The sequence below is a fragment of the Salmo salar genome, chromosome 10 (assembly GCF_965601325.2).
Source record: "Salmo salar chromosome 10, fSalSal1, whole genome shotgun sequence".
Taxonomy (NCBI): domain Eukaryota; kingdom Metazoa; phylum Chordata; class Actinopteri; order Salmoniformes; family Salmonidae; genus Salmo; species Salmo salar.
Window position 1 is genome coordinate 110,341,698 of NC_138300.1, and position 19,016 is coordinate 110,360,713.

The following is a 19,016-nucleotide window of genomic DNA, read 5'->3' on the forward strand; positions in this document are numbered from 1 at the left end:
AAGCATACGTTGCAAAAATCTTATTGACTAAAATGGCAAATGATACAGTACTGCTGGCTGGTGAAGTAGGCTAGCTAGCAGTGGCTGCGTTGTTGACTTTGTTTGAACGTGTAGCTGGCTAGGTAACCTCGATAGTTTCAGTACTACACCCTATCATGATACAAAAGCAACTATGTAGCTAGCTAACATAGCACTAATCAAGACGTTCCTTTGTAATGTATTTGGTTTCTACAATGCTGCTAGTCGGTAATAGTTGGCTAGGTTTGGAAAAATGGCGTCGCGGGGGACGAAAATAGCTGGCTAGCTAACCTCGATAATTACTCTAAACTACACAATTATCAAACTATGACAAAGACAACTATGTAGCTAGCTAACACTTCACTAGTCAAATCGTTCCGTTGTAATGTATTAGTTTCTACAGTGCTGCTAGTCAGTAAAGGTTGGCTAGCTAGCAGTGGGTTTGATGATGACTAGGTGTGTTGACTAAGTCTGGAGTCTGGACAACGGCGTCGCGTCGCGGCGCGGCTGGCCAGCTAACCTCGATAATTACTCTAAACTACACAATTATCTTAGATACAAAGACAGCAAAGACAACTATGTAGCTAGCTGACACTTCACTAGTCAAATCGTTCCGTTGTAATGTATTAGTTTCTACAGTGCTGCTAGTCAGTAAAGGTCGGCTAGCTAGCAGTGGGTTTGATGATGACTAGGTGTGTTGACTAAGTCTGGAGTCTGGACAACGGCGCCGCGTCGCGGCTGGCTAGCTAACCTCGATAATTACTCTAAACTACACAATTATCTTAGATACAAAGACAGCAAAGACAACTATGTAGCTAGCTGACACTGCACTAGTCAAATCGTTCCGTTGTAATGTATTAGTTTCTACAGTGCTGGTAGTCAGTAAAGGTCGGCTAGCTAGCAGTGGGTTTGATGATGACTAGGTGTGTTGACTAAGTCTGGAGTCTGGACAACGGCGTCGCGGCGCGGCTGGCTAGCTAACCTCGATAATTACTCTAAACTACACAATTATCTTAGATACAAAGACAGCAAAAACAACTATGTAGCTAGCTAACACTACACTAATCAAGTCATTCCGTTGTAATGTAATCGTTTCTACAGTGCTGCTAGTCGGTAGAAGTTGGCTAGTTGGCTAGCTAGCAGTGTTGACTAAGTTAGGAGGACGAAAACAGCTGGCTAGCTAACCTCGATAATTACTCTAATTACTCTAAACTACACAATTATCTTTGATACAAAGACGGCTATGTAGCTAGCTAAGAAAAATTGCTCAGATCAAACAAATCAAACCGTTGTAATGTAATGAAATGTAATATTACCTGCGGAGCGAAGCGAAGTGCGACTACTCGCTCCAAACCCGGAAGTGTACACATAGACACTCTACACACATGTACACATGGATTTTGTGTTGCAGATATGTGGTAGTGGCCTGAGGGAACACACTTAACCTCTATGGGCTAGTCCACCTACTCAACAGCCAGTGTAATCCCATATTCAAATACCTCAAAAATGCAAAAACTTCAATTTTTCAAACATATGACTATTTTACACCATTTTAAAGACAAGACTCTCGTTAATCTAACCACACTGTCCGATTTCAAAAAGGCTTTACAACGAAAGCAAAACATTAGATTATGTCAGCAGAGTACCCAGCCAGAAATAATCAGACACCCATTTTTCAAGCTAGCATATAATGTCACATAAACCCAAACCACAGCTAAATGCAGCACTAACCTTTGATGATCTTCATCAGATGACAACCCTAGGACATTATGTTATACAATACATGCATGTTTTGTTCAATCAAGTTCATATTTATATCAAAAAACAGCTTTTTACATTACCATGTGACTAGCATGTGACTAGCATTCCCACCGAACACTGCCGGTGAATTTACTAAATTACTCACGATAAACGTTCACAAAAAACATAACAATTATTTTAAGAATTATAGATACAGAACTCCTCTATGCACTCGATATGTCCGATTTTAAAATAGCTTTTCGGTGAAAGCACATTTTGCAATATTCTAAGTAGATAGCCCGGCATCACAGGGCTAGCTATTTAGACACCCAGGAAGTTTAGCACTCACCAAAGTCAGATTTGTGGAGGTACAGGTTAGTCGAGGTCATTTGTAAACATAGGTAGGGGTGAAATGACTATGCATAGACAAACAGCGAGTAGCAGCGGGGGGGGGGGGGTCAATATAAATAGTAATTTGGCCATTTGATTAAATGTTCAAATACGACTGGTGGAGTTATGTCATACATGCAGCTAACAAAAACATATGGAAATGTTTGCTCTACCCGAAATTACAACCAACTAATTGCAGCATTACTGCAAAAATGGAAGAGGAAAGTGGAAGGGGGAAAAGTAAGAACTTGTCTTTCGGCCCTGCATTAAAGACCATCATTGGTTAAAGAGAACTGTAATAAATAAAAAAGTACACCAGTTTAATTTAAGGACCAAAAAAATGACGGCCTTGCCATATAGATTGCGAAATAGTTGGGAAGAGATTTTTGACTTACCGATTCCATGGCATATGGTTTATGGAACTGATATGAAAAACTACGCCGTATTCAAAACTTTTAATTTTTCTATTTAAATGATTATACAAAATCCTTGCAACCAACAGAATGTTATATATATGGGGGATACAACCATCCCAGCTCTGCATATTTTGCTGCGAAGAGACAGAATCATTAGATCATTTGTTTTGGTACTGTCCATATGTAGCTTGTTTTTGGTCACAGGTTCAGGAATGGCTGAAGAATTGCAATATTTGCCTGGAGCTAACCCTGCAGATACCACTACTGGGCGATCTGAAAAGTCATAGTCAACCGATTAATAATACTTCTGGCAAAAATGTTTCTTTTCAATATACAATCTGTAGAAACAATGAGAATAGAAAGGTTCAGAACATTTGTGAAACATCACAGCACAGTTGAAAAATATATGGCAAGTAGAAATCCAATATGGATGGTGTTGAGAGATAGATGGGAGGGGTTGGATGGAGCTGAAGGTTGGGACTAATTTCAACAAGATAACTAATGTAAAACATTCTGTGCCTGTAAAATGTATATAGGTAAAGAACTTTTTTGAAAGAGCACAGTTTGAAAGATATGGCAAATAGAAATCAAACCGGGTGGACATCAGAAATAGATGGGAGAGGTTGAGGGTAGAGGAAGGACAGGAGTAAAAACAAACAAAATAGAACTGCTGTAAAATAGACTGTATCCATAAAATGTATACAGTATGTATAAGCTGGAAATACAGGCCTAAGTGTTGTTGTTCATTAGTTTGCGCCAATTGGGGGAGGGGTGGTAGGGTTGGAGGGTAAAAAATGAAATATGTTTATTTTTAAGATATGTATGTATTTGTATGTTTGAATGTATTTATATGTATGTGTATGTATATATATATTTATATGTATGTGTATGTATATATATATATATATATATATATATATATATATATATATATACATATATTTATATGTATGTATATATATATATATATATATATATATATATATATATATATATATATATGCGAAAAAATATATGGGGGATTGGAGGTAATGCAGGCAATTACATTGATGGAAGCTACAATCTATCTGCAATATTAAAGCTGATCTACCCGCTATGAAAAATTAAAAATATACATTTAAATTATTCAGCAGTCTTATGGCTTGGGGGTAGAAGCTGTTAAGTAGCCTTTTGGACCTATACTTTGCACTCCGGTACCGCTTGCTGTGCGGTAACAGAGAGAACAGTCTATTACTTGGGCGACTAGAGTCTTTGACAATTTTTTAGGCCTTCCTCTGACACCGCCTAATATATAGGTCCAGGATAGCAGGAAGCTAAGCCCCAGTGATGTACTGGGGCGTACGCACTACCCTCTGTAGCTTCTTATGGTCGGATGCCGAGCAGTTTCCATACCAGGTGGTGATGCAACTGGTCAGGATGCTCTCGATGGTGCAGTTGTAGAACTTTTTTGACGATCTGTGGACCCATGCCAAATCTTTACAGTCTCCTGAGGGGGAAAAGGTGTTGTTGTGCCCTCTTCACCACTGCCTTGGTGTGTTTGTACCCTGATAGTTTGTTGGTGATGTGGACACCAAGGAACTTGAAACACTTGACTCACTCCACTACAGCCCCGTCGATGTGAATGGTGGCATGTTCGGCCCTCCTTTTCCTGTAGTCTGCGATCATCTCCTTTGTCTTGCTCACGTTGAGGGAGCGGTTGTTGTCCTGGTACCACACTGCCAGGTCTCTGACCTCCTTCCTATAGGCTGTCTCATCCTTGTCGGTAATTAGGCTGTTGTGTCATCAGCAAACTTAATGATGGTGTTGGAGTCGTTCTTGGCCACGCAGTCGTGGGTGAACAGGGAGTACAGGAGGGGACTAAGCACGCACCCCTGAGGTGCCCCCCGTGTTGAGGATCAATGGGATGTTGCCTACCCTTACCACCTGGGTGAGGCCCGTCAGGAAGTCCAGAATCCAGTTGCAGAGGGAGTTTAGTCCCAGGGTCCTTAGCTTAGTGATGAGCTTTGTGGGCACTATGGTGTTGAATACTGAGCTGTAGTCAATGAACAGCATTCTCACATAGGTGCTCCTTTTGTACATGTAGAAAAGGGCAGTGTGGAGTGCTATTGAGATTGTGTCATCTGTGGATCTGTTGATGCGGAATGCAAATTGAAGTGGGTCAAGGGTTTCCAGGATGAGGGTTTTGATGTGAGCCATGACCAGCCTTTCAAAGAACTTCATGGCTACCGACATGAGTGCTACAGGGCAGTAGTCATTTAGGCAGGTTACCTTCGCTTTCTTGGGCACATTGATTATGGTGTTCTGCTTGAAACATGTAGGTATTACAGACTCGGTCAGGGAGAGGTTGAAAATGTCAGTGAAGACACTTGCCAGTTGGTCAGCGCATGCTCTGAGTACACGTCCTGGTAATCCGTCTGGCCCCACGGCCTTGTGAATGTTGAGCTGTTTAAAGGTCTTGCTCACATCAGCTACGGAGAGCGTGATCACACAGTCGTCAGCAACAGCTGGTGCTCTCATGCATGCTTCAGTGTTGCTTGCCTCGCAGTGAGCAAAAAGGCATTTAGCTTGTTTGGTAGGCTCGCATCACTGTGTAGCTCGCGACTGGGTTTCCCTTCGTAGTCCAGTAATAGTTTGCAAGCCTTGCCACATCCGACGGGCGTCAGAGCCGGTGTAGTTGGATTCAATCTTAGTCCCGTATGGACACTTTGCCTGTTTGATGGTTCGTCTGAGGGCATCGCTGGATTTATTATAAGCATCCGGATTAGTGTCCCGCTCCTTGAAAGTGGCAGCTCTAGCCTTTAGCTTGTTTACATTGTTCCAAATGGTCAAAAAAATGATATTGTAATCTAACAGCACCTGTTTGGCACACATAATATGCACAAAGCGCTTGCTCCTTACCTTATTTTTCTTGATTGCCAGTATTTTCCACAACTATTCAAATTTATTCCACACATATGACTTCCCCTTTACCTGCTGAGAAACCAAACATTCACCCATTTTGAGCTTATTTGTCACGTCATGTGCATCCATTTTGCTGTCACATCTGTTCTGGTGTTAAGAGTTTGTTATAACCAATTTATTAATCTGATTAGGATATGCTATAGGTCAGGTCCTATTGGCCACGTACATGCGATGCATACATGAGCGCAAGGGTTGAGAAAATAGGGAATGTTTTTCCTAAACAAATTATGGATTTTGGTAACAAATCTTTTCAGTCAGAAATGGTTATAGACTAATTATTTTGCAGGTTCAGCAACACAGACAGCGTGATAAACACTGTTGATGTTCTGTGGTGGTTGCTGCAGCAGGGAGGACAGAGAGACAATGGGTGCTAGTCACACAGTAACTCGCTGTCATTATTTTTTAACACAGTGCAGCAAGTCTGAGCCCGGCAAAATCAAATCAATTGCGGTCGGACTCCCTCTAGTCATCTGTGTGTCTTAATTACTTCATCAAACAGTGCACATAAAAATAAGCTCAGTGCATACAGTTGATTTGATTAAACCATATAGAATGTGTCTATATACGTAAAAATATACATAAACATTTTTCAACCAATTGGTTGGTTGAAAAAACAGACGACTCTCGGTCGACCAAGATTTTTTTAGTTGAGGACAGTCCTAGAACTGACCCTGTATATCAAATGTATTTATAAAGCCCTTCTTACATCAGCTGATGTCACAAAGTGCTGTACAGAAACCCAGCCTAAAACCCCAAATAGCAAGCAATGCAGGTGTAGAAGCTCGCTGGCTAGGAAAAACTTCCTAGAAAGGCCAGAACCTAGGAAGAAACCTAGAGAGGAACCAGGCTATGAGGGGTGGCCAGTCCTCTTCTGGCTGTGCTGGTTGGAGATTATAACAGAACATGGCCAAGATGTTCAAATGTTCATAGATGACCAGCAGGGTCAAATAATAATAATCACAGGGGTTGTCGAGGATGCAACAGGTCAGCACCTCAGGAGTAAATGTCAGTTGGCTTTTCATAGCCGATCATTGAGAGTATCTCTACTGCTCCTGCTGTCTCTAGAGAGTTGAAAACAGCAGGTCTGGGACAGGTAGCACGTCCGGTGAACAGGTCAGGGTTCCATAGCCGCAGGCAGAACAGTTGAAACTGGAGCAGCAGCATGGCTGTTCTTCTTATTTCATGTCTTATTTTATTTATTGTGTTTTTAATTCTACCTTATGTTATTTTTAGTACTACATTGATATTGATTACTGCATTGTTGGGTTTAGAGCTTGTAAGAAAGGCATTTCACGGTACTTGTGCCGTTGACATTAAAACCTGAAACTTAAGGTAAAGTTTGAGACAAAACAAAAAAGAGAGCATTACACCTTAATAGAAACCTGCTTTTGTACCTTTTTACCAATGGTTAAAAGGAGCTGTAAAATGAGTTTCCAGAGGTTTTGCTCTGTAAGTGCTGTGGCTGACAGGAAGGTGTAAGCTGTGTAAATGTGTGTCTGTGTATCGCGATCCTCGGAGCCAGCATTGTTTCCCCTAGGATTTTTTTAGCAGCAGTGGCAAAGTTAGTGTGGGGGGGAGTGGGTGCGGCCAATGGGAAGGTCAAAATGTTGCTGTTTTAAAGCTAATTTTCTGCAATTCTACACATTTGCCTCGGGCAGAGAAAAGAAAATGCGGGTTTAAAGCTATTTCCTGCAATTCTACACATTTTGCCATGGGACTGAGTGAAAATATGCAGTTTTAAAGTAACTGTCCAGTATAAATTGCACTTTTAAAAGTTAATATTCTGTTAGCTCATATCTAAATAATGTTGTTGACTCGTCCTATACTCGTATTTGTGGCAAAAGCATAAATAGGCGGGGGGAAAAAACACTTAAAAAAAGGAGGTTGAGCTGGCCATTCAGTGGTCTAGAGATGGATGAGCTGGCCAATCAACGGTCTAGAGATGGATGAGCTGGCCAATCAACGGTCTAGAGATGGTTGAGCTTGCCAATCAACGGTCTAGAGATGGATGAGCTTGCCAATCAACGGTCTACTTGTATTCATATTTTTAATAACCGTTATACGCCCACACCATTCTGTTGTTGGGGTACGCCAACACCATTTCAACACAGCTAAGCTGCTTTTTAACATACTTAGTTTTCCATCCAAAATGTTGTAATTATTTCACTCATATTGTAAGTAACTATAGGTCATATTTCATAGCAATCTGGAAGCACTGGACAGTTACTTTAAAGCAAATTTGCTGCAATTCTGCACATTTTGCCATAGTGTATGCCGTGTTCTTATGACATCTGAGTGACAAAAAAATTATAACAAAATCTAAAAAAAGCCATGACATTTTTGGAATTTTAAATTCTGACTATCTAGTTTTTATTCTGGTGGTTGCTAGTTCTCAAAGATGACCTTATTAAAAATATATTCAGCTACATTATATTTTCTACATACTTTATTTCGTGTTTCAGTTGTTTAAGTTAAAGAAATATGTAAAAAACTATTTGTAGATATTTTTGAGTGGCGGCTACGATTTAGGATCCGCCGCTCCCAAATGAATATAGGGGAAACACTGGCCAGTGTGTGTTTGGTGGACATGGCTCTGAATAGCAGTCTCCTGCCTTGAGGCAGTCTGATGTAGACAGAGAACACTGTAACCAAGCACCCTATATGATTACGTTTTTGTTCCCCAGCCGTTGCAGTAGTCATCTTGTATCTGAGATACTGACAACGGTTCAAAAGCACCTACATTGTGTCTGATCTGACTTTGATTGATGCTTCACTCTGTAATCTAAGCATGCTTTCTAAAGGGGGTTTTGGAAAGAGGTATTTTGAAGGGAGGGCTGTGTTTATGTTTCAGACAGAGATGTATCTGGTGTTTGATTTGATGTCTATACCTGGGAAAAATGGTATACTTCATAGCTAACAGATTAGTAGTTCCAGAGTACTTGTATTCCTCAAAAACTCTTTACACCCAGCCTGTTGGGCTATTTTAGCACTTGCACTGCATTTAGCTGGTCTGCCCACTCATTTCAAGTGAGAATCCACCCCCTCAAAGCTATACCTACAGCACACTGTGAGAGGGTTATGGGAGAGGATTGGGCACCTGGCCAAAAATGCATTAGTATTCAGATGATGATCAGTAAGAGCAAAGCAGACACACACACAGAGGAGTGGGGTACCAGTACTGTATGTGTGAGAAGCAGAGTGAGCTGGAGGGGGCTTCAATCTCGTGGAGAGGAAAGGGAGAGAGGGGAGGATCATCGCTGTCTCATTACTGTAGCCTCAGGGCTCTCTACAGTATGCACACACACACACACATGCACACACACACACACACACACACACACACACACACACACACACACACACACACCACACACACACACACACACACACACACACACACACACACACACACACACACACACACACACACACACACACACACACACACACACACTTCAGCCGGAGAGAGAACGGGCATGGAGGGCATCCACTTCAATCTGTGGAGAGAGCACAATGCTGAGAGAGTCCTGTCTGTCTGTCTGCTGGGCTAAGGCCTGATAGTGATCAGTGATAGCCCTGTGCTGTCTGGCTGGCTGGGACTTGGCTGTCGTCGCGGCCGTGCTGTCTGTCTGTCTGCTGGCCTGCTTACCTGTTGAGTGCAGCTCCTTGGTGGGCAGTCTGGGCTCTGCACTCTGTCTTTGACACGCAGTGGGAAGGATAGACTGCATGCAACACAAAGGGACAGACTGGATACTGAAAACAATATGAGAACGAAGTGGAGAATTTAAGCTGTGAAGTAAGTGTTTTTGTCTGTTTGTTCATATGTATTGGAGTGTGTGTTTTGAATGTGAAGTGGAGGGAAAGTGCCTAGGGTTGGTGTGATGGTGATGTCATTCCGTCTGTTTGGTATTGAAGACTTCCTGTCTCGTGTAATGTGAGAAACAGTAAGTCATTCATTATGATCTCTGTAACCCAATCCCAGCCTGTAACTCCAGCTGTGTGTGTGAATACAGTAAAGCCCAGAGAGGTATCCATGAAGCAAGCTAGATCCACTCAGGGGTTTCTAAAGCTAAGCAGCTTCAGTTCACATTCCAGCTCAGGCTTCATCCGTATGACAATGGTGGATATTGCTTGTCCGCCTGCCGCTAACTCTAGCAGGCTTGGAACTGTATGAGAACATACAGAAAGAATACTTATTGGAGGGAATAAACATTACTTAGGCCCATGTGATTTGGCCCTGGGAAGAAGCAAAGACAGTCACATTCCTCAGTGCTCTAGGGAATATACTATACAGTGCATCTGCAACATGAAGGGCTGCTACAAAAGGTTGAAGACCTCATATGGAGTTCACGTCAGTAGCTCCTGAAAATAAACTAATTGTTGACACAGTTAAAGGCAGCCTATGATTTAGTACAGGATTGCTGAGGATACGGAGGACACTGTATGATATTGGCTGACATATAGCCAAACACTGTATGCTGTATGAAAATAAACACCATTATTGTTACATTGTGTAGGAGTTAAATCAGAGAGATAGAGGAGTCCAGAGTGTTGTGAGAGGGAATTAGTGGTGTGTTGCATGCCCATCCTGGGACCTGTGTCTGGTCTGCTGGGTCCTGGCTATGAGGGGGCTCAGCTAATACAGCAGTGGGGGACCCATCTGCAAACACAATGTCTGACAGATAGGAAGAGAGATTGGGAACCTCATCTGATCATCTGGTTAAGGAAAGCCACTACTTCCCAGAGCAAGATCAACACAAATGATGCTTCAACGTCAATGATCACAATGCTTTTTCACTGATGGCTGAATGGATGGATGCTGATATACCTTCTCCGCTATGCAATCTCGTTTCCGAGCTGGTCATGGGTGCACCTCAGCTACGCTCAAGGTCCTAAACGATATCATAACCACCATCGATAAGAGACAATACTGTGCAGCTGTATTCATCGACCTGGCCAAGGCTTTCGACTCTGTCAATCACCACATTCTTATTAGCAGACTCAACAGCCTTGGTTTCTCAAATGACTGCCTCGCCTGGTTCACCAACTACTTTTCAGACAGAGTTCAGTGTGTCAAATCAGAGGGCCTGTTGTCCGGACCTCTGGCAGTCTCTATGGGGGTGCCACAGGGTTAAATTCTCGGGCCGACTCGTTTCTCTGTAAACATCGATGATGTCGCTCTTGCTGCTGGTGATTCTCTGATCCACCTCTACGCGGACGACACCATTCTGCATACTTCTGGCCTTTCTTTGGACACTGTGTTAACTAACCTCCAGACGAGCTTCAATGCCATACAACTCTCCTTCCGTGGCCTTCAACTGCTCTTAAATGCTAGTAAAACTAAATGCATGCTCTTCAACCAATCGCTGCCCGCACCTGCCCGCCCATCTAGCATCACTACTCTGGACGCTTCTGACTTAGAATATGTGGACAACTACAAATACCTAGGTGTCTGGTTAGACTGTAAACTCTCCTTCCAGACTCACATTAAGCATCTCCAATCCAAAATTAAATCTAGAATCGGCTTCCTATTTCGCAACAAAGCATCTTTCACTCATGCTGCCAAACATACCCTTGTAAAACTGACTGCCTACCGATCATTGACTTCGGCGATGTCATTTACAAAATAGCCTTCAACACTCTACTCAGCAAATTGGATGCAGTCTATCACAGTGCCATCCGTTTTGTCACCAAAGCCCCATATACTACCCACCACTGCGACCTGTACGCTCTCGTTGGCTGGCCCTCACTTCATATTCGTCGCCAAACCCACTGACTCCAGGTCATTTATAAGTCTTTGCTAGGTAAAGCCCCGACTTATCTCAGCTCACTGGTCACCATAGCAGCACACACCCGTAGCACGCGCTCCAGCAGGTATATTTCACTGGTCACCCCCAAAGCCAATTCCTTCTTTGTCTGCCTTTCCTTCCAGTTCTCTGCTGCCAATGACTGGAACAAATTGCAAAAATCACTGAAGCTGGAGACTCATATCTCCCTCACTAACTTTAAGCGTCAGCTGTCAGAGCAGCTCACAGATCATTTCACCTGTACATAGCCCATCTGTAAATAGCCCATCCAACTACCTCATCCCCAAAGTGTTATTTTTTTTCCTTCTTCTCCTTTGCACCCCAGTATCTCGACTTGCACATCCATCTTCTGCACACCTATCACTCCAGTGTTAATTGCTAAATTGTAATTACTTCGCCACTACGGCCTATTAATTGCCTTACCTCCCTAATCTTACCTCATTTGCACACACTGTATATATATTTTTTCTATTGTGTTATTGACTGTACATTTGTTTATTCCATGTGTAACTCTGTTTTTGTTTGTGTCGCACTGCTTTGCTTTATCTTGGCCAGGTCGCAGTTGTAAATGAGAACTTGTTCTCAACTGGCCTACCTGGTTAAATAAAGGTGAAATTAAATTAAAATGTGTTTTAAAAAATGTGATTGTTATTGAGAATCAGTTGGACATCCAAGCCTATAAGCAAAAACAAATTAAATGCATTTTAACTACCTTATGGAATGCAAGCTTTTTTGTTACATCTCATCTCTTGACCACTTAACCTCATGTGGATAGGAAGAGAGGCCGCTTCAATCTCCACAACACACTATTGTGAAACTACATTGCGTTTGAGTAGAGGTGTTTCACACCCTAAATTGTGGCAATTGAGTGCTTCAGACAGCAGACAGTCTTAATTATGCTTGAGAGGAATAACACCCTGGAGCCGATTGGCATGGAAATGAGCCGGTGACAAAAGGAAGCAAGGAAACAAGGGAGTAAATCCTACTGTCACCTCCTTAGCCCTCAGCGTTGACTGGCTGCTGGGGTGTATTATGGAAGTGAAGTTAATGTTAAAGTGAGTGAATGAAGTGTTCTGTTCATTTCCCTCTGTTTCTTTCTCTCTGCAGAATCAATAGAATGTTCCACAAAAGAACACTCAATGCTAATGTGAATCTATTAGTGATTGTTAGTGTGGCATATCGTGTTGTGGATGTGAGTCTGTGAGCTGTTTTTGAGATTTGTGTGTGTGTGTGTGTGTGTGCGTGTGCGTGTGCGCTTGATCACATTCGCGCGCATGTGCGGAGCACTACTCTGTGCTATGACCTGCTAATCCAGAGTCCGTCTCCAGCTCCCACATCCTCAGCAGAGTAACACTGGAACAATGAGAGTGAACTTGGCTTGGGTTCACATCAGAGACGTGAAATCACACCCAGCCCAGACCAGGACAGAAGAGCACGTAGCACATTATAACTCTGGGTCAAATGTTTTGCTGTTAGAAGCCAGCAGCCAATAGTTTGCAAACAAACTGGGCAAATTGCACGTGCTGAGAAAATAGAAACAATTTGACTTAACTAATTCTGTAGGTCAGCTTGTCAGAAAGGAATTTCTTCTTGAATTTCTTTTCATTCAGAACAAAACAAGTGGAATGCTCTTTTCCAGGACAGCTAAAACGACAGAATATAGTGGAAAATGGTGTCATTTCTCTCCTGTTTGATTACTCCACTGATTTGAGGGACAGGCGCGTCAGAGAGAGAGAGACTGTCAAATCCATTGAGAGATTGGTTGTTCAGCTGAATTCCTGACACTCCTATGGCTTTGAGGCAGCCATGTCATTACACTCGACTGGCTTCAGAGGTTTGGGCTGCTAGCCTGCTAGCCTGCTAGCCTGGAATGTGCCGTCAAACTCTTTATGCTGAATCTGAAGATAAATGTATAGCTATCCCACTTTTCTAAATATATCAACTAATTTTTATATTTTATGCCTGTTTGTTTTTAACAGCTAAGGGGCTGCCTTTCTGTCATAAAGATATGTTTGTCAATTGAATGTCACTGGAAAGTGGAGAGATATTTGTATGTTCAGGGGGCTAGATTGGCTTTATTGCGTAATGTTGATGTTTCCTTCTGAGTTAGTGAGTCAGCCCTTTAAAGCTTGACCCCTGACCCGGGGACGTGACCCTGAACAATCCTTTTAAGGCAAAGCAGGGGAAAGAAAAGGAGCCTCAGTGGAATGTACAAATAAGATTGGCTCAGGAAAACCCACCAACATGTGTCCTCCTAGGCTTGTTGTCTTTACAAATACCCCCAAGAATACACATTATCCACCTGGCAAAATAAGGCTGACTCTGAGCAGTTGGTTTGGGCAAATGTGGGTTTAAAGCACTTCTTTGGTTAGCTGTTCCTGGATCATGTTAAAAGCTGAAGATTGTTTGAACGTCTCAGCGGTAAAGCTGTTCTGAGATCTGTTCTGAGATCTGAGGCTTACCTTCCTGTGTTTGAAGGACCTCACAGGTTCTGTTCTGTTTTATCAGCTCTGACTTGGCTGTTTGGATCGTGACTCAGAAGCTGAAGTGGTGTTTGAAGTGCTTCCCAGGTTACTCCCCTATGTGGCTGTTCTGAGGGTGGGTGTGTTTGTGTGAGGCCGCTCCCCTTTGTGTGTGTGTGTGTGTGTGTGTGTGTGTGTGTGTGTGTGTGTGTGTGTGTGTGTGTGTGTGTGTGTGTGTGTGTGTGTGTGTGTGTGTGTGTGTGTGTGTGTGTGGTGTGTGGTGTGTGTGTGTGTGTGTGTGGCTGGCTGCAGGGGGGGAGATCAGTCAGTCAGTCGGTGTGCTCTAGCGGAGAGAACTGAGCATACAGTGGAAGTGTACACATGAAGCTCTCTGTCAGTCACTCCAACTTCAGCGGCTTCCCTCAGCGAGCTCCCAGCAGCTCCTACTGCAGCGAGGGGATACCACCTTGGGCTGCTGCGGGCTCTATCAGGTATGGCGACGAGACCAGAGTTGCCTTTTGCTCATGTTCCTTTTCTTGTTTGTGGGAGAGAGAATAGAGAATCGTTACTTGTGATGTTGTGTATCTATAAATTGTGTGTTTGTTGGAGTTTTGGTTTGAATTTAAAAACCGGTACATTTCTTATACATTTTTAAAGTTTCAGTTTGTTTTTATGGTTTGTTTTAACATTTAGTGAATGTGTGACAAAACCTTTAAAGGAGTTCCTAAAATGGCAACACGTCAAATGTTATTTGTCACATTCGCTAAATACAACAGGTGTAGAGCTTACCGTGAAATGCTTACTTACAAGCCTTTAACCAACAATGCAATTCAACAAATAGAGTTAAGAAAATATTTACTAAATAAACTAAAGCAAAATGTCATAAAATAAACAAAATGTCATTCCTTCTTGAATGTAGTGCATCCCTTAATGTTCCTATTCATGCATGTAAATTGTCCTTAAACAGGGGTGTTTCATTTAACTGATATGTTTATTAATGTAAGCTCTTCTGTGTTGAGTGCTGTACAGACAGTGTTTGCAGAGAGCTTGGTCTTTGCCTGTGGGCTGGTTTCTCTCTAATCTCAGTCTGCTCTGGTCTACTGGCAGACTGGCTTTTTTATGTCAGCAACCAGCCATGCTAAAATACACTCTGTCCAGAGTAGCATTGCGTTATCAAATGTTTGTTAAAAACAATATTTGGTTAGTTAAACGATCCAATGTGTAGTTGTTGTTGTTTTTTATTCCAAGAAAATAGAGAACTCTTGTGTGGCATAGTTTCTTCTGTCTAATGACTTGACCAACTTAGAGTTAGGTGTTCATTGCTTGGCAACAGCTTTCAATATTGCTGAGGGGGTGAGAAGTCTAGTAGAACTAATGGACTGCCTCCCTGACCAGAGTGGACATGCAGGACAGTGTGGTGTGGGGCCTGTGGGGCCTCGACAGAGCTCCGCTCATTTCTCTCCACTGGCCTCTCAGACCAAAGTCACCCAATTTCCTGCCCCAGAGTGTCCACTGATCCCCTCACTGGGTCTCTAATTCTCTAATTCTGCGTACACCACACAGAGACAGAGGGGTATATGTGGCACCACACCACCCCCAACTCATTCTATAGAGACTCCAGTCTCAACTATCTAAACAAACACAAGAATGTCAACTATTTTGACCCCTAACTTCCAAGCTTAGTCTTTAACATCATTTTTAGTATGGCATCTCCTAGTCAGGGTGAAATGAGAGGAGAGAAGGGAAGAGATGGGTGTAGAAAGAGAGAGTAAAGTGCCTGGGATGTTAGCAAGACGGTTGGAGGGAGAGAGAAAATAGAGAAGGATGTTGTGAACAGTGACAACAGCATCAGGAGCAGGGGAGGGGAGGTCTAACCTAACATATACCTCCCCAGGCCCCGAAGGAGCTGTCAGTCAACGTAAATGGACTGCGAGCTCACTCTACCCACAATCAACCTCTGACGCAGAGCCCAGAATGTACCCAGGTGACTCCCTCCTCCATTTAACAGATCATCAGGGTTGATAGCATAGCAACCTCAGCCCACAGGCATGATTAATCCTGTTCTGCATGGCTAGAAGACATTCTGAAAAATGTATTGTTTTGACCTCTTCACTTCTCACTAGTCCATTAAGGGTACAGTAGAACTGCCTTCCACAATTAAACAGAAGGAAGGAAGGGAGATTTTTGGAATACTGAATGACTGTGTCTCTGTGCTGGACCTGTTCCACCGTTGCCACCCACTCCAGCCCCTGGTCTTGTCTTGCATGTCTCAGATCAGTGAAAATATGAATTGTTTTGGAGTAGCTGTGTGGATGGAGTTCTGGTGTGTGGGTGTGAAGACCAGGGCAGGGGAAAAAGGGCTGGATTGGGCACTGGGACACTGCAGGGCACTAGGCAGGCAGCTGTCCAGCAGGACACACTGTGCCTGGCAAATGTTAGATTAGAGCCAGACCTCTGCCCACCTCCCCGCCAGACTGGAACCTTCTTGGGTCATGTGGGGGGTGATTTTAATTTTTTATTTAACCTTAAGAACAAATTGTTATTTACAATGACGGCCTACCAAAAGGCAAAAGGCCTCCTGCGGGGACGGGGCTGGGATGACAAAATAAAAATATAGGTCAAAACACACATCACGACAAGAGAGACACCACAACACTATATAAAGAGAGACCTAATACAACAACATAACATGGCAGCAACACATGACAATACAGCATGGTAGCAACACAACATGACAATAGCACAACATGGTAGCAGCACAAAACATGGTGCAAACAGTATTGGGCACAGTCAACAGCACAAAGGGCAAGAAGGTAGAGACAACAATACATCACCCAAAGCAGCCACAACTGTCTGTAACAGTGTCCATGATTGAGTCTTTGAATGAAGAGATGGAGATAAAACAGTCCCGTTTGAGTGTTGGGACTACTGTTGAATCATTCCTGTCATCTATTGACTATGATTTCCCCCTGCTACCGGTTCATATTTCTCCATGTAAACATAGACCTATACTGAAATGGTTGGACTTAGCTGAGACTTTGGACTGAGTAGACCTGTGAAGTAAGTATGTTGCTTCTGGCGTACGTGTTGAGAGGAGCTGTTGATGCTGTCACAGGGAACTCTCCGCACTGTCTGGCTGCGGCTGGCTGGGATGTTTCGGTTAGCTCAGTCAGCATGACACTGGCATGGGGAGGCGGAGGACAGACAGACAGACAGACACAGACAGACAGACAGACAGACAGACAGACAGACAGACAGACAGACAGACAGACAGACAGACAGACAGACAGACAGACAGACAGACAGACAGACAGACAGACAGACAGACAGACAGACAGACAGACAGACAGACAGACAGACAGACAGACAGACAGACAGAGGAGCAGTGAGTGTGTCTTGCTCCGTGTGAACTTCTAATCTTTTGAGAGCAACCTCCCATCCAACTCCCTGCACACATCTGAGAGTACTGTTAAATGAGTGATTCTGTTACCCAGACAATGGGTGATGAACCACACACACACGCGCACACACACACACACACACCTATCTGCCTGCACACACACAGATTTCGGTCCGTTCACAGTTCACACACAGAACCTTTGGCCCTGAGAATAGCAGCATTTTCCACAGAACCCCACTCTAATGAAAGGTAACTTCAGTGGGAACAGGGAGATCCTGGTGTAGAGCGGTCTCAAATCATATATAAGGCAGCTTGCATGAGACCCAGACATCCCAACTATTCCTTATCTTCTGGCCTCCACGCAAACCTCCTTAGAATGGTATCTTGGTTAGGGCCCATCAGTGTTGGTGACTGGCAGGACCTGGTGTGGTGGAAAACTCTGTTACCCAGCAGCCCCCCTGGTCCTGGGAGACACGCTGCTGAACGCTAATTAAAAGAAGTTTGGAGTTCAGAGGGAGACGTTCCTAACATCACAGGCATATGGGAATGCTGTCTCTGGCCAACAGACCTAGGAAAAGAGGGAGAATAATAGGAGTGGTTTTCTCTGCACCCTGTCTTCTTTTGTTAATGTCTCTCTGTTTCTCTCCACCTTGTCTTCTTTTGTTAATTACATCTAGACGTTCCGCTAGCGGAACACCTGCTCCAATATCCAATGATAGGCGTGGCGCGAATTACAAATTCCTCAAAAATCCCAAAACTTCCATTTTTCAAACATATGACTATTTTACACCATTTTAAAGACAAGACTCTCCTTTATCTAACCACACTGTCTGATTTCAAAAAGGCTTTACAGCGAAAGCAAAACATTAGATTATGTCAGCAGAGTACCCAGCCAGAAATAATCAGACACCCATTTTTCAAGCTAGCATATAATGTCACAAAAACCAAAACCACAGCTAAATGCAGCACTAACCTTTGATGATCTTCATCAGATGACACGCCTAGGACATTATGTTATACAATACATGCATGTATTGTTCAATCAAGTTCATATTTATCTCAAAAAACAGCTTTTTACATTAGCATGTGACGTTCAGAACTAGCATTCCCACCGAACACTTCCGGTGAATTTACTAAATTACTCACGATAAACGTTCACAAAAAACATAACAATTATTTTAAGAATTATAGATACAGAACTCCTTTATGCACTCGCTATGTCCGATTTTAAAATAGCTTTTCGGTGAAAGCACATTTTGCAATATTCTGAGTAGATAGCACGCCATCACAGGCTAGCTATTTTGACACCCACCAAGTTTGACCCTCACCAAACTCCGATTTACTATTAGAAAAGTTTGATTACCTTTCCTGTTCTTCGTCAGAATGCACTCCCAGGACTTCTACTTCAATAACAAATGTTGGTTTGGTTCAAAATAATCCATAGTTATATCCAAATAGCGGTGTTTTGTTCGTGCGTTCAAGACACTATCCAAGGGTGACGCGCCCGACGCGTTTCGTGCCAAATTTTTTTGAAATATTCCATTTCCGTACTTCGAAGCATGTCAACCGCTGTTTAAAATCAATTTTTATGCTATTTTTCTCGTAAAAAAGCGATAATATTCCGACCGGGAGTCGTTGTTTACATTCAAAGACGAAAGAGTAAAAACATGGGGTCGCCTCGTGCACGCGCCTCCAGTCTCTGTTCTCTGATCGACCACTATCAAAATGCGCTAATGTTTTTCAGCCAGGGCCTGCAAAGCCACCATTCAGCTTTTTGCCGCCTTCTGAGAGCCTATGGGAGCCGTAGGAAGTGTCACGTAAC

General features: G+C 43.0%; 1 protein-coding gene across 3 annotated transcripts in view; it reads left to right on the forward strand.

The window, feature by feature from the left end:
* Window positions 1-19,016, forward strand: part of nav2b (neuron navigator 2b) — a 94,478-nt gene that overhangs the window by 34,242 nt on the left and 41,220 nt on the right. The window lies entirely within an intron of this gene.